Genomic DNA, 23,753 nt, shown 5'->3' with positions numbered 1-23,753 from the left:
CTGCTGCAAACGAGACAAATGAACATTGGGACAAAAGCGGAGCCGAAGTTTGCGAAGATAGGGGACTAATGGGATGATGCTACTGTGGATAAGGTCCCTAAGTTGCTACGCGAATACTAGGACTTGTCCTACAAGGTTTTCAGACCTGATAGGGATAATAGGAAATTTAGGAGTAATGAGGATAACATTGAAACAAGATGTGAAGCCTGTGAAACAAAGGCCATATCGTCTCAATCCTAAATATAAGGAAAGAGTATGTTTGGAGTTGGATAAAATGTTAGCGGCAGGAATCATTGAACCAAAAGAGGATTCTAACTGGGTAAGTCCTATGGTAGTTCAGGAAAAGAAGAAGAAGGATGAAATAAGGATATGCGTAGATCTCAGGAAGTTGAATGACGCTTGCATGCATGATCCTTTTCCAACTCTGTTCACCAATGAAGTGTTGGATAATGTAGGAGGATAGGAAGCATATTCATTCACTGATGGATTCTCGAGGTACCATCAGATCAAGATCGCACTGAAAGATAGGAGTAAGACGACCTTCGCAACTGAATGGGGATTATTTCAGTATACTGTAATGCCTTTTGGACTGAAGAATGCACCGACGATTTTTTCGCGCGTAGTCATCACGAAGTTCAAGGACTTCATTCAAAAGTTTTTGGAGGTGTAATTTGATGATTAGATGGTTTTTGGACTAGTGAAACGCCATGTAGCTAGTCTACACTTGATTCTAGATACATGCCAGAGGTACCAGATCATGCTAAATTTGAAGAAATGTTTGTTCTGTGCTCCCTTCAGAATCTTGCTAGGTCATGTAGTATGTAGACAAGGATTAATGGTGGATCCAACTAAGATCGTGGTTATAATCGGTTTGGAGGTGCCAAGAAGTGTCAAATAGCTATGCACAACACTGGGGCATACTAGTTATTACCGAAAGTTCATCAAAAGTTATGCCTAGATTACCATGCCAATGGAAAAAATGTTGAAGGATGCCACATTCTGTTGGAATGAAGAATGTTAGCAAAGCCTAGATTTGTTAAAGGAGAAGACGGTCACTACACCAATCCTAGTCTTCCTGGATTGGAAGAAGGAATTTCATGTGCATGTGGATGTGTCATGTATTGCACTGGGAGCAGTACTCACACAGGCCGGTGAGGGAGAGTTGAATCACCCTATCACGTTTTCAAGCAGGAAGTTATCTAAAGCTAAGAATAATTATTTGATGACAGAGTGCGAAGGTTTGGCTATGGTGTATGTGCTCCAAAAGTTCAGACACTACTTGCTAGGTGGATACTTTAAGATGTATACAGACCATTCTACATTAAAGTACATGGTCAACAAGCCTGTGTTGGGGGGGGGGGGGCAGATATGCTAATGGCTTCTGTTGTTTCAGTAATATGATTTTGAATTCATTGTGAAGCCAGGGAAATTGAATGTAGGACTAGATCATCTGTCACGCATTGAAACGGTGTGAGAAACCCACTAATTTGGAGGAAGGATGACCTAACGTGCATCTCTTTGTGGTGCGCATAGCAGATAATCATTTTGCAGACATCATACACTTTCTGACTACAGGAACGACTCCTGAAGGGTACACCAGCCAACAAAAGAAGGAATTGGTGGTACGCGCGACATATTTTTCTCTTATTGCAGGTCACTTGTATAAGATGGGAGCGGATGAGATATTGCGGCGTTATGTGCCTGAGTTTGGCAACATCATAGCCAAAGCTCATGGAGGAGTTGCGGGAGGATGTTATGCAGGAAAAGCAACAGTGCAGAAGATTTTACACACTGGGTTATGGTGGTCGACATTGCATAAGGATTCCAAATCTTATTGTAGGGAATGTGATGCATGTCAGAGGACGAGTAGGCCATCGCGGAGGGATGAGCTGCCTCTAAATTCACAAGTGTCGTTGCAGCCAAAATGAAAAATGGGCAATTGATTTTGTAGGACCAATTCAGCCTCGAGGAAAGAAGACGGGTAGACGGTATATCATCACGGCAACTAAGTATTTGACTAGATGGGTAGAGGCGCAACCTGTAAAGAATTGTACAGGAGCAACAACAACGAAGTTCCTATTTGAATATGTGCTGACTAGGTTTGGTTTCCTGAAGATTTTGATGAGCGATCGCAGTACACATTTCCTTAATGAAACGATCAGCTCACTGACGAAGGAATTCCAAGTTTATCATAAAAAGAGCATGCCATATCACCCTTAGGCTAATGGGATGGTGGAAGCATTTAATAAGATATTGGAGAATGCGCTGACAAAGGTTTGCAATGTGCCTAGGAATGATTGGGATGTGCACCTACCAGCAGTGTTATGGGCTTATAGAACTACTTGTAAGAAGCTTACTGGACAAACACCTTTCCGACTGGTCTATGGCGCATAAGTTGTGATGTTGATGGAGTACATTGTGCCTAGTCTATGCATAGTGGTGTTCATAGGAATGGCAGACCACGAAGCCTTAGAAGAAAGGCTCACGCAACTGACAGAGCTAGAGGAATATAGAATCTTGGTTAGATTCCATCAACAAGTTCAAAAGGAGCGCGAAAATGCGTGGCACGATTGACACATCAAACTAACCACCTTAAAGGTAAATGATTTGGTTTTATTATATGACAACAATTTTGATAAATTTCCAGGAAAATTTCAGATGCATTGGCTGAGGCCATATGTGATCAAGGAGATTACCGATGGTGGAGCAGTTCAATTGGTGAAATTGAATGGAGATCCATTTCCCGGAAAGGTAAATGGTAGCCGATTGAAGCCATTTACCGAGGATCTGTCTAGATGACTATATGAAGGTAGCACAGTCTTAGCGCTCCAGGCAGCTGCAAGGAGGCACGAAACTATAAACTACACTGCCTAGGTTGTAGAGTTGTGTGATGAGGGGCATGCGCGAAACAAACGGGTGTCACAGAGTCAGCAGACACATGAAGGGAGCTGTAATACAGGACGAGAGACCACGCAGTGTAGCTATAAAGTGACTGTTATCGTCACTATTCATGATTTGACAATAAGAAAATGGCTAAGGGGAGCGGGGGGGGAATTTAAGGCTGAATTTAGGAGTGAGATCTTTGAAAATTTGCCGCCAATCTAGCATTTATGAGCGGATTTTGGGGGGAACGATCGAATTTGAATCCGAATTTTCCTATAAATTACAGATGGCCACCCAAAGAGAGACACTTTTCATTCTGAGATTTTATGTGTCACGTTGTCTGGTGTGCATGAACCATACATTCTTTGACGACTTGGTGGCTAGTTCTGTCTTTGGTAGATTACCTGAGGCAACCCAGTAGCTCATTAATAGTTTCATGTCTGAACCCATGGAAACTACAAGTGCTGGAGGGTCTATTGCCTCTGAGGCAGCTTCCCCTGAGGTCATAAGTATGGAGGTGCCCGCAGCAGTGCCAAAATTGCTGAGGCTAAAGTCTATGCTAGCAAGAGAGGTTCCTAAGCCGAAGAAGGATAAACAGAAGAAGATGATGACGGTGCATGAGTCACCAAGGAAACATAAAAGAAAAGAAAAGCCAATCGTGTAGGAAAAGGGCAAAGTGGTGGACCTGGAGGGTGATGAGGGCATAGAGGACATTGATATTGAGGGGGTAGACACTATTTCAAAGTTTCCAAAATACCTCCTTCCGTGATAGGGCAAGGTGAAGGTCCTAAAGGACCCAGATGAGGGAAATTTTCTCCTTCATACACCCCTACTACCAGAGAATATCACATTTGAAAGTTCACGCTTGGTGTGAGTCCCACATCTTAAGCTTGAAGATTAGGACATGGGGGACATTGAGCGATACCCCCACTTGGCTACTGATTGTTATCAAAGCGAGTATTCTACAAGGACTCTAGTGTCACTGCGTCGGGGCTGGTGAAGTGGATTCGTGGGGTAGAAAAGGGGGATTGTTGAATCTCCTATGGGTGTCATATTACCACCATGCTCCCATAAATTTGATTGTTATCAAATAGTTGTTTTTCCTGGTGCACGATGGGTGCCTGCGGTTGGAGGAGTCAATCCCTATAACTGACATGCTGATCCATAAGATCACCTTACTACCACATTCAGGACTAAATTCGGCCAAGGAATTTGGCGGAAAGATGGGCGAGCACGACCTCACCAAGGAAATGAAGGACACGTTTAAGCTTGTTAAGAAGCCGTGCGAGTATTCAATTTCAGGCATAACCGACCCCACAGTGAAGGTGGTGCCTAGGTCTTGGCTATAAAAATAATTAGAAAGTGTCGCGCGGACGAGGTGTCAAAACTAGTTGTTTCACTAGCGGCCCATTGCGCAAAGGGCGTACAATTCAACTAGGCGCGTTACCTGTGCAGCGAGTTCCTCGCGAATTGCAGGGAGGCATAGGACCAGAGCAAGACATTTCACTACTCATGGCTCTTACTTTCGATTGTGTTGGTCACGTGGGAGTTGCCAGAGGACAACCAATTTCCTTCGATCACACCAGATTTTCCAGAAGCAGCGAAGTTTGCTTCGCTATGGGCCACAAAGGACGTTGAGCAGGTTCGAGAGAGCAAGGTGTTTTGGGTATTGATGGAAATGAGCATTAATATGGCCATCAACTGGAAGCCATGATTGTCACCAACCATTTTTGAGTAGTTATCTGGGTACGCAGAGTTCAAAGCGGACTTCCACTAGATTTCCATTCGGGCGCGAAAGGACCCAGAACAGAAGTGGTATGATTTACCATACCTCACGACGGATGATTCCATTGCAGCGGTCCTCGATCATTGGCTAGCAAAATGGTGCACAACATCAAATTTGTCCATCAGGACTAGTAAGTCCACAAAAAAGCAGAAAAAGGAAGTGGCCCAGTTGAAAGTTTAGCAGTTGGCTGAAAAGAGAAAGAAGGAGACTGAGGAGAAGGCACACGCAGAATGGAGCATGCTGCCAAGGAACAGGAGGAAGAGCGTGACTCTAACAGAAGTCAGAAATCTCCTTCACCATAGACAGAGGAAGAGGAGCAATCAAAATAGGGTGGTGGAGATCTGGAAAGCACTCCCTTCCGGGTGAAGTGGAACAGGGAACAGGAAAAAGAAGGACCGCAGAAGAAGACCAAGGCCACTAAGTCGTTTCTAGACCAGGTCACCTTGACAGAGAGCAACTTGGATGACATTGAGGACAAGGTAAGGGATAAAACCGCAGAATTGCTACAACAGTTTGAGCAACAGCGAAAACAGGCACCCAGTGCCATACAGACAGGTCTATGTGTGCTGCAGACCCAAACCACTAGACTATAGGTAGGAGCAGGGCAGAGTAGCTCGGCCTCAACCAATTTAGCGTCGGGGACAATGGCAGCAGTGGAGTTGGTTCTCTCTTTGGATCTTCGAGCAGTCGTGTTGCCTGATGGAGCCTTGAGCACAGAAGCGGATGATGACAAGGCTACAGTCAAAGCTTTGAGGAATGTTGGACTAAACTTGGCCGCGCTCCCTAGCAAATTCCTTCACACACTACAAGTAGGTGTGATTGTGTTATGAAACCATCTCAAGAAAAGATAGAAAAGATAGATCAACGCCTTAGAATTCAGCCTCTTCGAGCGGGCAACCTCCTTTACATTACATAAATAAACAATTCTTGAATGATTCAAATGACAAAACCTCCTTTCTATATATAGGAGTCTAAGGAGTCACAATATAACCCAGCCGACCTAACAATAATAATATAAACCCACAAAAATAACAATAGAGGGATTCTATGGGGCATAGTAATAACAATATGGGGACAATAGGGGCTCAACAATATTAATAAGGGATACAACTACAATAGTAATGGGGTAATCACTAGTATTATAGGGACCCAACATGCCCCTCTCCTTCAAAAAAGTGTTGTCCTCAATGCTTGAGTAGTTCTGGATGCTTCTGTATAAAATTCTCATCCTCCCATGTGGAATATTCATTAGATAAGTTCTTCCACGTGATAAGATACTCCGAAATTGATCGATTTTGTAACTGTCGAGTTCTTGTTTCTGTGACTGCTTCTGGTTCCAATATAATTTTTCCTTCCTCATCAAGTTCTGGCAATATTGTTTGAACTGGGAGCTTGTCACCTATAACCTTCTTTAAACATGAAACATGGAAAATTGGGTGCAATTGAGAAGCTGCAGGAAGCTCCAATTTGTATGCCATAGTACCAACCTTTTGCAACACCTTGTACGAACCATAATACTTTGGTGGTAATTTATTATCCTTCTTAGCTTGCTTAAGGGACATTTTCTTATATGTTTGTAGCCGTAGTAATACCCAATCACCTACATCAAAACTTCTTTCGCTGTGATGTTGATCTGCTTGTTGTTTCATTCTATTCTGTGCCAACACGAGGTTATCCTTTAAGAGTTGGAGGACTTGTTGTTGATGTTCGATGTGATGTTCCACTTCGTGAACCTTAGAATTTTCTCTTAAATATGATGTGATGGATGGTGGCTGATATCCATAAAGTGCCATAAATGGGGTCATTTTTGTTGCTGTATGGAAGGAAGTGTTATACCACCATTCAGCCAAAGGCAACCATTTGACCCATTGTGTCTGTTTATCAGATACAAAGAAACGAAGATATCCTTCCAAACATTTGTTTACTATCTCAGTTTGCCCATCAGATTGAGGATGATAAGATGAACTATGAGCTAACTGAGTACCAAGACAAGAAAATAATTCTGTCCAAAAATTTCCAGTGAAAATGGGATCTCTGTCACTTACAATAATCTTTGGGTTCCATTTAGCTTTTGAATTGTTTCCATAAATGCAGTAGAAACTGTACTGGCTTTAAATGGATTTGATAATGCACAAAAGTGTGCATACTTGGTAAGTCTGTCAACTACCACCATGATGACACTCTTTCCCTCAGACTTGGGTAAACCTGCGATAAAATCCATTGAAACCTCCTCCCAACGTTGGCTTGGAATGGATAAAGGTTGTAATAGACCCGGTGTCTTAATTGTTTCAACTTTATTTTGTTGGAAAACCAAACATTCTGCCACAAAATTTTGAATATCTGATTTAAGGACCTCCCAAAAAAATTCCTTCTTAACCCTGTGGTAAGTTTTTAAAAATATTGAGTGCACTCCTAAGGGAGAAGTGTGAAATTCCATAAGAATCTTTTGTTTTAGCTAGGAATTCTTACAGAGGTATAAGCAATCTTTGTACCATAAAGAATCATTTTGCCAACTAAATGTATCAGATGTACTGGAGTCTTGTTGTAACTTTCGAATAAGTGCCCACACTTCTTCGTCATTCTTCCATTCCTTCCTTGCTTCGTTTATCCAATCTGGTTGGATAATAGAAATGGCGCACAACAACGCTTCCACATCCTCATCCTTTCTTGAGAGTGCATCTACCACCACATTTTGCTTCCCTTTTTTGTAGATGATTTCAAAGTCATAACCCAACATCTTTGTGACCCACTTTTGTTGCTCTTCAGAGGATAATCTTTGTTCTAAAAAGTATTTAAGGCTATCATGATCCGTTTTTACCTTGAAGTGTCTTCCCATTAGGTAGGGTCTCCATTTCTTAAGTGCATGGAGTATTGCCAACATTTCCTTCTCATAAATAGCTTTGTGTAAAAACTTTCCCTTGATTGGACGACTTTCAAAAGCAATGGGTCTTTCATCTTGCATTAAAACAACACCAATTCCATTTCTTGAAGCATCACATTCCACAATAAAGGTTTTTGTGAAGTCTGGTGTAGCTAACACCAGTGCTTGGCACATTGCCTCTTTAAGATTCTTGAAGGCCTTTGTTGCTTCTGGAGTCCATGAAAATGCATCTTTCTTCAATAATGTTGTTAGAGGTGCTGCTATTCTCCCATAATTCTTAACAAAATTGCGATAATAACTTGTCAACTCAAGAAATCCTCACAGATGCTTTATGGATGTGGGGATTTTCTATTCCTTAATGGCTTTAATTTTGCTAGGGTCTACCTTAACTCCTTCATGAGATACAATATGACCCAGATATTCCACCTCTTGTACTCCAAAGAAACATTTGGATCTTTTTGCATATAATTTTTTCTCCTCCAATAGTTGTAGCACCCTGTCAACATTTTTAACATGATCCTTCCAAGACTTGCTGTAGATTAGTATATCATCAAAAAATACTAACACAAATTTTCTAAGGAATGGTTTGAAAATGGAATTCATCAAACCTTGAAATGTTGAAGGTGCATTGGTAAGGCCAAAAGGCATGACCAAAAATTCATAATGACCCTCATGAGTTCTAAATACTGTTTTCGGAATTTCTTCAGTCTTCATTCTGATTTGATGATATCCTAAACGAAGATCCAACTTGGTGAAGTAAATTGATCCATGCAATTCATCCAGAAATTCATCAATGGCAGGAATGGGAAACTTATCTTTAATAGTGAGCTTGTTGAGCTCCCTATAATCCAGACACATGCTCCATGATCCATCCTTCTTGTGCACCAATACTACTGGAGCAGAGAAAGAACTTTGACTCAGTTGAATTATACCAGCCTTTAGCGTTTCTGCAACCATACGTTCAATTTCACTCTTTTGGGCATAGGGATATCTGTACGGCTTGATGTTTGGAGGAACACTTCCTGGAATTAGATGAATAGCATGATCATGATCACGAATAGGTGGGAGACCTTTGGGAGTCTCAAATACCTTGGAATGATTGTCCAAGACATTTTGGAGATCTGGAGAAATAGATGATTCCAACGTGGAAACATCTAGTGAACATAATTGTGCAATTACACCTCTTTGTTCCTTTTTTAGAAGCTTTTTCATACCGTTAGAGCTGATTATCTTTCCCGGTTTCCCTGCAATACCCCTTAATTCAACTTCCTTTCCTTCCACAGAAAATTTCATGAAAAGTTCTTGAAAATTAAAAGCTATTGTACCCAAGGATTGTAGCCATTGGACTCCTAGTACAACATCAACACCTCCCATTGGAATGGAAAGCATTGGGCTAGTCAATACATATTCTCCCATGGATAGCTTGATATTATGGCACTTTCCAGAGAAATTTATTGTTCCTCCATTTTCAACCATCACTTGACACTCTGGTGCTAGATATAAGAGGTAATTCAATTATTTTGCTACCTTACAATGAATAAAATTGTGGGTACTTCCTGAATCAATCAACACTATTCCCTTTTTCTTCTTGATTTGTCCTTCTATCTTGATGGTTTGAGGAGTGGTAATTCCCGCCAATGCATTACAAGATATGGTCGGATTCATTTCTTCTTTATCTAGGCTTTGTTCCTGGAGTATATCCTCTTCTTTTGACCTTTCTTGCTCCTTTTCTTCTTCCTCTTCACAATCTATGTAGAATAATTTCTTCTCAACACACTTATGACCTTTAGTGTATTTGCTATCACAACTGTAACAAAGCCCTTTTGCTCTTTTTTCTTCCAATTGTTGTGGTGTCAACCTTATAGGTTGTGGAAGACTAGGGGAAACAACACTTCCATCTTTATAGTTGTGAGTGGTATGCTTCCTTGTTGCCATAATTTTGCTTTCCATTTTTTTTGCTAACCTTAATGCCTTCTCTAATGAATCAGGTTCCCAAAGGCGAACATCATGTTGGATATCATCCTTCAAAGTCCCTATGAACACATCAATCCTATGCTCCTCTGGAATATTTTTTACCCTTATGTTCAATTTTTGGAACTTCTCAATGTGCTCCATTATTGAACCCTTTTGTTTGAGACTTATCAATTGGCTAAAAAAAGTGTTGTTTTTTGTATCCTCATAATGTGCTGTCAATTCTTCCGTAAAAATTTCCCAAGTGATAATTTGTTTATGAGAGCAAAGCCATTGATACCATACAAACTGATTTGGTTCCAAATATAAGGTTGCAATACGTACCTTTTGTGTGTTTTGCACATTATTGAGATCAAAAAATTGCTCCATCTATAGTATCCATGTTGCGGGATCCTTGCCCATCAAACTTCCTCATATCGATTTTTGTAATATGGTGGGTCTTCGATCCAACATTAGAGTCTATGGAATCATGATTAACATTTCTTTTGTTCTCATCATGAGTTTCCTTTACTACCCTTTCACCATTAGTGACCATTTCTTGTAGCAACTTATTCATAGTTATCTTCAATTCTTCCATCTTATCATCCATGCCATCAATTTTAGCGTCCATGCATTTCATCTTAGCTTCCATGCCATCCATCTTAGCTTCTACGCCTTTCTTTAGACAATCCATCTTAGCTTCTACACCTTTATTTAAACTATCCATTTTAGCTTCTACCTCTTTCCTTAAACCATCCATCTTAGATTATGTTGCTTTTTGTGCAAGTGACACTTGTTGTACTTGGTCTCGTAATTTTCATATATCATGTTGCATTTCTTCCTCTTCTTCATGATTCATGCTAGAGATTTCAGGTTGCTTACTAGGTGTTTGCATTTTCTTTCCTAGGGGCATCAATTACTGATTCAAACTATTTTTTCAAACCAAGATTATGCAAAAAAATTTAAAAAAACTACACACCTTTTTTCACTTTGTAGAAGCTTGATATTAAATCTGATGTATCTCTTCAATTTCAGATCATCTAGTTCTGAAATTGCGATCTGTAGTACCCCTCTGTGTCCTCTTTCCAATGCCACTAGTCTGATCCAAATTGGATTCTCCAAGGAAGAGTTATGCACAATCTCCCAAGATGAGCGAACTTGTACGATGTGCCACGAGTCTCTGTTTCAACATTTGGCTCTGAAAAATATATAAAAGAAACTACAGTCTGTCCTCTTTCTGTGCCTTCTTATGAAATTTCAATCCGATGCTCAGAGAGAAAGTTATGACGATTTTCCCCAGGTCACCTGTTTGGAATGTAATTCAGGAGTCTGTAAAAATACCAACTTCCTCAGATCATATCTCCACAAATATAGCGCAAAAAAATCTGAAATTCAGACCCAAGATTCAACGTGATTTATTCTCAAATGGGTTTTCTTTTTAGCTTCGGAATCGTTGCAGAAAAATAGTTATAGTGGAAATGCCACGATGACTTGTTTGGAGCAACGAAACCCTAGAATCCAAAGTTCTAATACCAAATGTTATGAAACCAGCTCAAGAAAAGATAGAAAAGATAGATCAATGCCTTAGAATTCAGCCTCTTCGAGGGGGCAACCTCCTTTACATTACATAAATGAATAATTCTTGAATGATTCAAATGACAAAACCTCCTTTCTATATATAGGAGTCTAAGGAGTCACAATATAACCCAGCCGACCTAACAATAATAATATAAACCCACAAAAATAACAATAGAGGGATTCTATGGGGCACAGTAGTAACAATATGGGGACAATAGGGGCACAACAATATTAATAAGGGATACAACTACAATAGTAATGGGGTAATCACTAGTATTATAGGGACCCAACAGATTGAAGAGCTTAAAGCCTAAGAGTAGTGCGCTTTGCGCACGATCAGTGAGCATAAAATCAACAACGAAAAGATATTTGTTGAGAAGACAACCGCGTTAGAAGCCTAGAAGAAGGTGCAGGAGAAGAATGAGCACACCACCACGATAGTAGTCGAAGCATGTAGAACTGTTCCAAAACTGCATATCCTTGAAGAAGCACCAGTAGAAGCCAAGATTCGAAAGTTGGCTGCAGGTGTGCGCGACGTGAAGACCAAGATGGCCAAGGTTCAGTTTGAGCTAAACCTGAAAATTACAAAGCTTGAGTTGAAGACACAGCCTTCAACTCCACTAGAGGTCAAAGAACAACGTGAAGCTGCTGTGAGGGATGGAGTCACTGCAGTAGATGTCGCGGTGGTGGAATGCATTACGCTCTTCAAGTAGTTTGTGGATCTAATCACAAGTCCGCAGGAAGATCCTAACCTACAGAGGTTGAACATAGAGGCTTGGGAACTGCAGCAACAGTATGATGAAGCAAAGGCGACAACACGCACCATCGCTATCACGCAGATATTGGCAAAGCTGCAGGAGGCAAAGCAACTGCAAGAACAGGTGGAAGTAGCGCAGTGGAAAGAGGCAGTCCTCAAGGCCAGATTGGGGCCTTGGCTAGATGAGGCCTATGTGATCTCCGCCACCATTGGGGAGAAGTTGGCCAGCCTGCAGAGATCACAGCAGAAGATCCAGGAAGATAGCATAGGACTAGCAACCAAGCAGCTAGTGGATTAAGTCAAGCGAGCAACTACGCAATGCACAGCTGAAGTTGCAGTAGCGCAAGTGGAGTTGGGAGGTCTTCGCAATAAGATCTCTGCACCAACAGAGTGACTTGAGGGTGAGTCACGATATTTGTGTTGGGGGCATGTTGGGACAGGGTCCCCTAAGGTCAATTTTGGGGCAAAAGCCCAAGTTTTTGTGATGTAAAGTGTAAAGTCTCCACAAGTTATGATCGTGGAGCATGTAGATGTAAAGTGTCATAAAGGGTCTTTACCCTTCTTTTATGTAAGTTGTGTCGGCTTGTATAGACCTACCCATGGTCTGCGGACCATGGGATTGTATAAAAAGGAGAGTCTTAGAGAGTCTAAGGCAGTTCATAGAAGTTTTGAGGATGAATGTAATGGGTCAATAGGAGCCAAGAGCAAAGAGTCTTAGAGTAGAAGAGAGGCTCTGCAGCTGTGTGTGTAGAGGCCTAGAGTAGAGTCCCAAACTAAGTGCGTGGACCCCTGCAGCTGAGTGCGCAAGGTAGTTTTGAGTCTGTAAGCAAATCTGAAGTATCAATAAAGAGACTGTTCTGGAAATATATGTGTTTTATCCATTTACTTCTGTTATGAATGAATGCATTTATATGAATAATGAGTTTATGATTTAATGTTGTATTGATGCACAAGCCTGTATGTTTTAAATTTTTATATGAACGCAAGTAATAATATCTGTTTACGTGAAGAATATCTTAATGCATGCTAAAGATATCAGACACTTAAGCCAATCTGGGTAATAACAGACTTAGGAGTGATTACAGAGACATGTAAGTGGTTGATTCACCTGTTAAGGATCCGTGAAAAATAGTCATCAACCTTCACAAAGGTCTAGAGGCTGGTAAGAGGAAGTTATATCGATAAGCCTCGAGGGCTTGTCGATCTGCGCAAAGGTAGATAAAGGGTACAAAACGACATCATAACCATCTTTGGGTGCAGAAACTTGGTTCCAGCATCCCCCCATACTGCTTCAAGTAAGATTTCAGTCTGCACTCCACAGATTGATGCTAAAAGGGCTAGTAGTGTAGGGATTTATTTGGAAAACCTAACACTGAACTTGGGTTAGGACCCACTAAGCCAACACTTGTCAATGCTCACCAAATGTGTGGATGGAAATACTAAAGGGACTAAAATAAACAATCCAAAGCAACCCTATCAAAGGGAATCAATTGATTCCCCGTCAAGTCCTGGATCGAGAAAAATATCTAGGAAAAAATCAATCACAATAACCTCTAAGAATGTGGAACAAGGAACAGAGACATCCAATGTCCTACCCACTCCTGGGACACATATTTCTTCCACCACCAATGTAGGTACTTATGCATCTTGCATTGGTACATACGAAACCAACGTAGAATATGATGTTGTCTCTAGGGAAATCAGAATCATAGATGTTAGGAAAGTGTTCAATTGTAGGTTAAAGGAATCATGCCTTCAACGCTTCAAAGAGCATCTACATCTCCCATTATTGAAGATAACCATGCATCTTCAAAAGGAAGTCATCCATGACATGTAGACTGAATTTGGGATAGGTTGGTTAGTAAAGCAAGAAAAAAAACAAATGACTCAAAACTGTAAGATATTTCATTGCAACCAAACGAAAAAGGTAAAACAAATTCCTCACAAGTTAAGGGCCAAAAGAACGCCTATCGATGTAAGCGTGAAAGTGTGGAAATAGATCATGAAAGCATATGATAGAGTAAATGCACGGAGGAAGTTCGACGAGAAGAGCATACACGTATTTATATTTGGTCATAAGATTATTTCAAATTCATTAAATGATTTTTATATTTTACTGGTGCGTAATTAAATTGAATTAGTGTGTGTTTCAGGACAAGGCCTCGAAGGCTAGGCTTGCCAAATATCATGACACACATCACAATGGCCAAATAGGTTTAGAATCCTTAGCATGCAAATTTGTAAGTATATTTAATATTAAGAATTATAATTTTTTTTATAATTTTGTACAAAAAGATAAATGATTGGATATTAATTACTTTAACTTGTTCATCTGCCATGTTTTGACAGGAACAAGAATATGGCTATTATCCATCACAATTGGAATTTGATATTATAAAAGACAAAAAGTGGTCCGATTTTTTTTATCTGGATGGAGAATAAAGTATTATTAGTTTACTTTCAATAAATTACTTGGATATTGTTAATTTAATATTTTAATTTGGATTTCTTGTGTTGAGTTGTTTATTTATGTGTAGCTTGAGTTATTTTGTGCTCCCATCGATCATAGCACTCTTATAAATTACCAACCATTCACTATGATAAAGTCCTTAGAAATCAATATCCAATCATGGATTTATCAAGTCCTTTTCCAAAAACCCTAGGCCAAAGGAGAGATGCAAGACCATGTAATACTTAACCCGTAGACAACAAAACAGATTGCATGGGAATCATTATAGATGCTTGGGTTGAGAGCACATTACATGCGATTGATTATGGACCCAAGATACATGTTTTGAGGAGCATGGAATGGTTGTCTTGGAAACCGATAAGCCTTGTGATGAAGAGAACTTGACACTTGCAACCCATGTTTAGAGAGTGCACCACTTGAGGATTGGTCTATTGGTGTGTATACCTTGGAGAGAAAGCACTTCACTTGGAGACCTTATCTTATGCATTAAGTTAAATTGCTTGTGTAATTAGTCCACTTTACCAATGTTGGCCTCCCTCACCTACTATGTATAGAGGGAAGATAATGTCTTTTTTTACACTATACTCATTCTTCCATCTATATAATTGTCATGGAGAGTTCTTACTGCTTATGTGATGTAATAGAGGAAGACCTAGAGTTTGTGACGTAAACCCTAGAGAATAAATGAAGATGAATGCTAGAACTAGGGATGATATTGAGTCTTAGAACTTGTCTTAACAATTATTTTCCATATGGTAGGATGAAGGGTGTATTGAGGTATAAAAAATTTGTTTTGTAGTGTGTTGTAGCGGCTACAACCACACTCCAAAATTTTGGCCTCCACCAATTTCGAAGCCTCCCTTGAAGAGTTTCACTTGATGACAACACACACTCGAGTTCACTCCATGAGTTCGGGTGAGTCTTTACATCCACCTTTCTTGTTTATTGCATTCAAGTCCCTGCATGTTGATGTCTAAGTCATGCGTGTGACAGTGTTCTGGTTATGCTCAAAGTCTTTGCTTCGTATGTGTTTGTTCTGTTCGCCATGAAAGCATCTGTTACACTCACACACAGAGTCACATTCATTGTCGCGCAAGTATCATGAATGATCAACTATGAGTATCACACTTATCGCTTGCACCATCAGTCAGTCATGTTGAATATGTGTATCTGGATGGTTTGGTCGTTTCATCATCAAGTCATGCGAGTGTGTGTTCATATGATTACCTATGCATCTTTCAACTGTTCATACACTTAGTCATTTTTGTTGAAGTTCTGATGACCAGACTCCTCACTAATAGCCGAACCATCACCCTAATTTTGACTCGATCGAATATCAACCAAAACAATGTAGAAGCACCAAGCCAGTCCTTTCAAGCTACGTTGCCTGCAAGAAACTCAGTCAACTCTCATGCTGGCCACCCGGACAGTCAGACCCGGCAGTCACCTCGGGACTGACTCCCCTCAAAAATTGTGCAGAGGCCATTGACCTCACCCATTCAACTGACTGATAAAATTGCACATACATGTCGAACAGACACCAAGTGCCCGTCCCTATCTCCTTCAGAACATTGTGCAGTTTTCCTAGTCAGTCATCCGGACAGTCAACCGACTGTTCATCCTAGAAATTGTGCAGTAATCATGAGCGGGCCTTCCGTTGTCCATCAGTCAACTCAGCTAAGGAATTGGGCAGAGATGATCAGCAGGTTGACCTCTCAGCCTCAGTGCAGTTTTCCCAACCAGCAACTCCTAGTAGCAGACTATTTATTCCCTCTAGGAATTACACAGTTTCTGCTGCCAATGACTGAGTAGCCAACTGCCAATTCCCTCTGGGAATTGCGCAGTTTCGGCTACTAGTGACCCCAGCAGCCAACTGGCAATTCTGTCCATCAGTCAACTCAGCTAAGGAATTGCGTAGAGATGATCAGCAGGCTGCCCTCTTGGCCTCAGTGTATTTTTCCCAACCAGCAACTCCAAGTAGCAAACTATTTGTTCCCTCCAGGAATTGTGCACTTTCTGCTACCAGTGAATGAGCATCCAACTGCCAGTTCCCTCTGGTATTTGTGTAGTTTTGGCTATGAGTGATCCCAACAACTAACTAGCAGTTCCCTTTGGGAATTGCATAGTTTTGGCTACCCGTGACCTAGTAGCCAATTGGCAGTTCCCTTTGGGAATTGCGCAGTTTTCACTGCCAGTGACCCGGCAGCCAACTAGCAGTTCCCTATAGGAATTGCACAGTTTTGGCTACCAGTGACATGACAGCCAACTGGAAGTTCCCTCTGGGAATTCCATAGTTTTGGCTGCCAGTGACGCGGCAACCAACTAGCAGTTCCCTCTGGGAATTGCGTAGTTTTAGCTGCCAGTGACCCGACAACCAACTGGTAGTTCCCTCTGGGAATTGCTCAGTTCTGGCTGCCAGTCTCCTGGGCAGTTCCCAAGAAAAACTGCGCAATCCCTGCATGCTGACCCTGCATGCAGCCTGGCTCGTTCCTCTGGAAAATTGCGCAAATCTGGCTGTCCAACCCCTGCTGACTGTTCATTCTAGAAAATGCGCAGAGCATGCCTACCTTGCCCTCCTACAGCCTGGACTGTCCCTCCCAAAATTTGCGTAATTTTTCCTCCCAGCCGAGCCAGACCTTGCAGACTGTCACTGTCGACTCAGATTGTCTATCTCCATCCCTCAGTGACTCTTGCGTAGTTCTCATCAGCAGTTGCCTGCAGACATCATCCCGCATCACAGCCCTGCTGCCTCTCCTAGTCACTTGCATCCGAATGATCATGTGTCATGGTAGACTAGGAGGTTTTTGATTTGATGCCGTCTCGTCATGAGTGATTGCAGGTATAGGTACACCAAATAAACATGTCAAGATGATGAATTAGATGAATGAAGGGAGCACATGCAGATGGACAGGTTCACCAACGAACGAATGAATGAAGCATGCGAAGTGGAAAAACATGACGAGCATGCACCTTCGCGAACAAGTGAGCCTGTCAAGCCTTCCAGCATGAAAGCAAGGAACACAATGCTAAAGCTTCATCAAGTGAACCAAGTACCATCAAAGAATCTGTGCACTTCTCCATGCAGAGGCGAATCTATGATACACCATGAATACATCCATCATTCAGCAGCATTGTAGCTTGACATGCACTCCAACAACAGCACTGATGTACTAGCATTGTCATGTCAAGTCATGTCGAGTTAATTCATGAGTCATGTTGCCCACATCTCCAATATGGGCTTGTTGTCAATCAATGTGATGTAGTGTGGAAGTCCAAGAGACCCACTAGTTGAACATACAGTCATGTAAGTCGAAAATTCACGGAAGTCGAACGGTCATGAGGGTATTTTAACAGCCACAAGGGTCAGTTTCACCCTTGGCTATAAATACCCCCCTCATTTGTACATGAAAGGACTTTTAACCTCAGCTCCTCCCAAATAGCCAAGAGAGCCAGTAATCTTTTCTTTGAGGAGTAAGTAGTGGCTCCAACGCCCCGCTAACAGTGTTAGTGATGTATGGTGTAATGATGTGTCTTGGAAATTTTTCTTAATTCAGAAGCCTGTTAATAGGCAATCACGTTTTCACACATGTATTGTATTTGTTGTAAGAATTATCTTTAACACTTGTAATGCATTTTGCTTTAACCTGTGTTCTACATCTGAACTGATTCATTTGTTGTAATGCCTAATCTATTAATGGAAATGTGTTGTATATGTTGTTAATGTTGTCCCATCTGTGTCGACTGCTCTTTCGAACATCAAACAGACCTTTCACATGAACCTTGTTGTAACAACTGTTGCACTCGTTCAAACTGATTCGTGAGCATTGTACGTGTTATCTTACCTTGTATGTTGTAACTGTCGCATCCGAGTGGACTACTCCGCCAGAAGCTATGTATGTCCTTTTGTGTTGTGTGTTCCTAGTCGAGTTGGGATTGATCCCTTTCAACCTAGAACTCACCTTCACCTTCTCCCCCTCACAGTGAAAGAACCATTGATACAAGTACACTTACACTCACCGGGCACATGAACCTCACTTCTTGAAGACAAAACGAACCACTCTCCTATGCTGACAAGTAAGAGTTGAGGCAAATCCTTAAGATAATGGAAATCGGGCCATCATACCGGATGGGACTCCCACACCAAACAGTGTGAGGTCTAGTTGGGACTTCATACCGGGGTGATCCCCTGAATGTTGGCGGGTCCAGCTTCGTCAACATTTCTGGTGCTAGAAGGAGGGAAGCTAGTTGTACATGACTGAAATTCCCCTCACACTCACTCATCAATCATCTGGTCAAGGTAGTAACTCACACTCCCTCTCACACGACTCTGTAGTTGGTTACTCCTCACCTCCCAGAATTGAACACAAGATTTCATATCAACACCTTTGTTCCGTCCGTCCATCACTTGCTAGTTTGCGAAAGCATTCAGACTAATCCCAATCATACAAAACCTTCCATACACATCAAGGAAGTCAAAAGAAACTCCCACGTGAGTTGTTGTGTCATCGGTGGAAGAAGCAGTCCTTGCCACACTTGAAGGTTTGGTAGAAGTTATTGAAGACGGAGAGGAACCTACAGTCTTCCGGCAAGGCAAACAAGACACTCTTGTGATCTTGGGATCAGACTCTAGTATAGGAGGCAGAGGGGAAGGCAGTGGAGGAGGTGGAGGTGGAGACAAACCAACAGACTCAGAGTCAGAACCATCAGACTCTGAAAGAGAGGAAGAGGACGAAGAAGAAGAAGAGATGGCTGACCCAAATCTTGAATGGATGACTCAGGGACCATTGGCTCTCTCGGTTGTTCTGCACAAGATGCCGAAGCGAATAGAGAGAATGAACATCAAGTTCAACCCTGACAGCATGGTAAAGGAAAAACATCATTTGGACTACTTCTACCTGCAGCTGTAGACCCTTGAGTTACGACATTAAAACGTAGCTTTTAGATTGTTTCCATGTACCTTGGACAGTCACATAGCTACGTGGTATCACAGCCTTCCACCAAACTCCATACAGAACTAGGGTGCATTCAAACGCATGTTCCTTGAAAATTTTCCTGATGACAAGACTCCAACTATGTTACTAAAAGAATTGGGTAGCCTGAAGATGGAGGGGGAAGAAAAGGTAAAATATTTCAACCAGAGGTTTACACGCATATTGAAAAAATTTACAGTGGACACCAAACCTCATGACTCCATCACTGTTGATTACTACACGTCCGCACTGCCAACTAGCATTGCGCAGTTCATCAAGCAAGCTGCAAAACCAACACTCTTGGAAAACTGCGAAGAGGCTATTGTTGTCAAAAAAGACCTGCACGTGATTAGACTCATCAAGGATGATGAACCAGCAAAGGACTCCAAAGATGTGAGCAGGAAGTCCCAAGCAATGGTGAGCAAGGGTAGAGACAAGGAAGCAAATGATATTGAAACCCTCACTCGCCTCATCAAGAACTTAACAACTGAAGTGTCTGAGCTTAAACAACAGAAAACAGACACATTTGCAAGGAGTTATCTGCCTAGACAGAGACAGGGAAGCAACTCATCAGGCAGCAATTGGTCCGCTCAAGAAAATGCGCAGAGCTCTGTGTTCAATGTCGATCAATGTGCAAATCCCAAGTTCTGTTCATTCCACAAAGAACATCACCCCGAGAACTTCTGTTTGAACTGGAAGCGAGTCACAAAATTAGTATACATTCATACACTCGATGCAGAGAGCAGTATGCAGAATCAGCCGGATGACAGAGATTATGATGAAGGTATTGCACCTATTGAAGCATCAAGCTTTGGGCATGTGGTGAATGCATATCAGTGCTCGCAAGCAGTGCTGAAGACAAACACCGAGAAGCATCCCCCAAGACAAAATGACCATTACAATCTTAGGAGTAAAGGGGCTCCCCCTACACTTGGGGAAATGTAAGAGAAGATCAGACTGTTGATAAAGAAGGCTCATCCACCAGCCGCCCCATAGTAGAAAACAGAAGGCAAATCTGGGAAGACGGCTGTAGGCAAGAGTACTTCCATGAGCAGCAAACTGCAAAACACTTTGTCGAACAACATGAACATCTATTCTACCCCGTACACCTTAGTAAGTCTACCACATTTGGACTACAACATTGTTGATGACATGAAGAAAACTCGAGCAAACATCAGTTTGTTCGAGTTGGCTAAGATCCAAAGTCAGCAAGATATCCTATTGCGCGCACTGGGATAGACAACGCAGCCTCTACAAGCAAGGGAGCAAGCTTACCTCCCGGATCACTTTCTACAGTGCTCAATACATTATGAATGGAAGAAGCACACTCAGTTTTCGCTCCATTCCTACTATCTTTTCAAATTTTCAACTGCAATGTTCACAACTGTCTGGTTTATTTCGGCATGGCAGCCAACGTCATGCCGCTCTCCATTGCGAAAAAGATCAATGCAAGATGGAGCGAAACATCTGCATGAATCATCCAACTTGATCGAACATCGGTACCAGCCATTGGTGAACTACGAGACATGATCATCTGACTATCTCATGACGGTCAAGTCCACAAATGCATCAACATAGTTGTTGTGGACACACCAGAATCATATGGCCTATTACTCAATGGAGACTCGTCTAACAAGCTAGATGGATATTTTGCTACAGACTGGTTTAACATGTGGCTTCCATAGAAGGGAAAATGCAACCAAATCCGAGTGTTATTCAAGAGGTATATGAAACACAATGTTACTCCCCTTAACGACGAGAACGAACCGTTGGCCTTTGCAGAACTCATGTTTGGAAACTGCCTCCTGGAGAAGACATTGGAGTGTTACCCTGCACGGCCAACTCCAACCTCATCAGACATGCAGTTAGGACTCCTTCCTTGCCCAAATGATGGTAACGAAAATTGTACAGTTTATTTTTTCTAGATAGTATCAGTAGTAGCAGCAATAGTAGAAACAGTAGTACTAGCATACCAAATGGTCTGTGTATAGACGAGCTATGGGCCATGAGTCCTTGCGAATCAAAAACACATGATGGCTCAAGGATCGAGTGTACCTTAGTCATCTAAAGCAATAGAAAATTCATGATTTCGAGATGTGTGAAGTTTGAAGGCACAATAAATGATGCTACTTATGAAGCACTCATGTTGAACACATAAAGGACCAACACTACGAACGAACGGAGAAACCTGGGAACCTATCATGATCCGAAGATAGCCAGTCTCGATACAAGCTATACACCGCAATAGCGGCAAAACTTTGATCGCTTAACCAAATAGTACTGGGATGGGTTTGCACGGGTATATGATGCCTTGAGTACACACTACACGTGACCAATCCAACATGAGATTCTAGGTAAGGGAGGAGACAAGCCATTGCAACAAAGACCAGGTAACATATACATGTTGTTTTCACTCCTTATGCAGAAAAAATTGACTAACATTTTGGATGATTGGATTACTTGCAAAGTTCATCATCATACTTGGTTTTATAATTTGAATCCCGCACATAATAAATCTTAGAAAATCCTCTTACTCATTGACTTCAAAAACTTGAACCCTTCCCGGAATAAAAACAACTACCCCGTGCCATCATCTAAGCCCATGTTGCATGCGGTACTTGAAACAGTGGTGTTGCCTTCACTTGAAGGTCTTTTGGAATGCCATCGGGTTCCAATAGCGAAGCCTGGTGGACTTGCACTAGTCTACAAGAAGCTTCTCCCACACACGTATCATTTGCAATCACTGGATAGGGGGTTGACAACCTTCCTTCCAACGGCCAAGATCTCAAACATTATTTTCAATATGTCAGGCTGTGCCCGTGCCACGTACATAGTCTACTTGCTGCTTGTTGTTTCATTTGGTTTGTTTTTCTATTATCTTTGTTTTTGCTTTGTTTGATTTTGCTTACTATTTTTGTTCACATTTGTTTTGTTTGTTTGATATATTACTATTTTTGTTTTTGGAAATAAGTGCTGCCAACTACTACGTCTTGGCTTTTGAATAGAGTATGTGGCTGAAATTTGAGGAAACTCATGACACTGTAGCACTTGGCCAATCTTGTGTCTGCCTTTTCTATTCTTGGTTGTAACTTTTGGAAGATGAAGTCCTGATGGAAAATACGAACCGTCTGTGAGGGAAGTTTCGGTCCAACCATGAACCTCTGTCCACATTAGGAAGCCCCACGCCTGTACTCAGCCTTCTACTCTATTTTTTCAAGCTCATCCAACTAGTAGAAACAGAGAAGGGGAAAATATAAATGAGAAAACCTATGTCAGAGGTCTTACATGCTTCTCTGAAGGAACAACCTCTTCTGCTCTCAAAAAGTCGGGATCCCTCTTCTACCCCAAAAATAAATCAATGCTTATGCATAATCCTCTTGAAAAATAAAAAGGAGAAAGAAGAGAAAGGCTTCCTACGCCAAGAGGTGATGCATGCAACTCCACCTAGGTACTGACCAGGCTCGCTGGCAGTGGATCAATGTGTGTGTTCCTACGTGACTCCATCAGGGTACTGTCCAGGCCTCCTGGCAACAACGTAACTCCAGAGATGAAAACTTATACTCTGAAAATCTTCAACTGGTGAGCTAAACTAACCTTCCTGGATTTGAAACACTGAGATCTAAGCTGAACTTTTGATTGTGTTTGACTGAGTTGGAAAAAGGTGAACCATGTATGTCCATGGGGTAAGTGGGAAACTGAAGTAACCTGCACAATGATTCAATACTCCTCGAAAGACCAAGGCCCTGTGCTAGCAATGAACTGAAACAGAGAATCTGGAGTTCTACCAGTGTGTCGCCAAGTGTTGTAGTGGCTACAACCACCCTCCAAAATTTTGGCCTGCACCAATTTTGGAGCCTCCCTTAAAGAGTTTCACTTGACGACTACACACACTCGGGTTCACTCCATGAGCTTGGGTGAGTCTTTACATTCGCCTTGCTTGTTTATTGCATTCAATTCCCTGCATGTTTATGTCTAAGTCATGCTTGCGACCATGTTCTAGTTATGCTCAAAGTCTTTTCTTCGTATATGTTTGTTGTGTTTTCCATGAAAGCATCTATTGCACTCACACAAGGAGTCACATTCACTGTCAAGCAAGCGTTGTCTCGATCATGAACGATCAACCACGAGTGTCGTGCTTGTCACATGCACTATCAGTCAACCATGTTGAACATGTGTATCTGGATGGTTTTGTTGTTTGATCGTCAAGTCATGCGAGTGTGTGTTCGTATGATCACCTATGCATCTTTCGACTGTTCAAACACTTAGTCATTTTTGCTGAATTTATGACGACCAAACTCCTCATTGATAGCCAAACATCACCGTACTTTCGGCTTAATCGATTGTCAACCAGAACAACACAGATGCACCAAGTCAGTCCTTTCAAGCTACGCTACCCGCAAGCAACTCAATCAACTCTCATGCTTGCCACCCGAATAGTCAGACCCGACAGTCACCCCAGGACTGAATCCCCTCAAAAA

Source organism: Pinus tabuliformis, chromosome 9 (assembly GCF_031772625.1).
Source record: "Pinus tabuliformis cultivar Carrire ecotype Pingquan chromosome 9, CPIR1, whole genome shotgun sequence".
NCBI lineage: Eukaryota > Viridiplantae > Streptophyta > Pinopsida > Pinales > Pinaceae > Pinus > Pinus tabuliformis.
Note: the sequence above shows the minus strand (reverse complement) of the source record.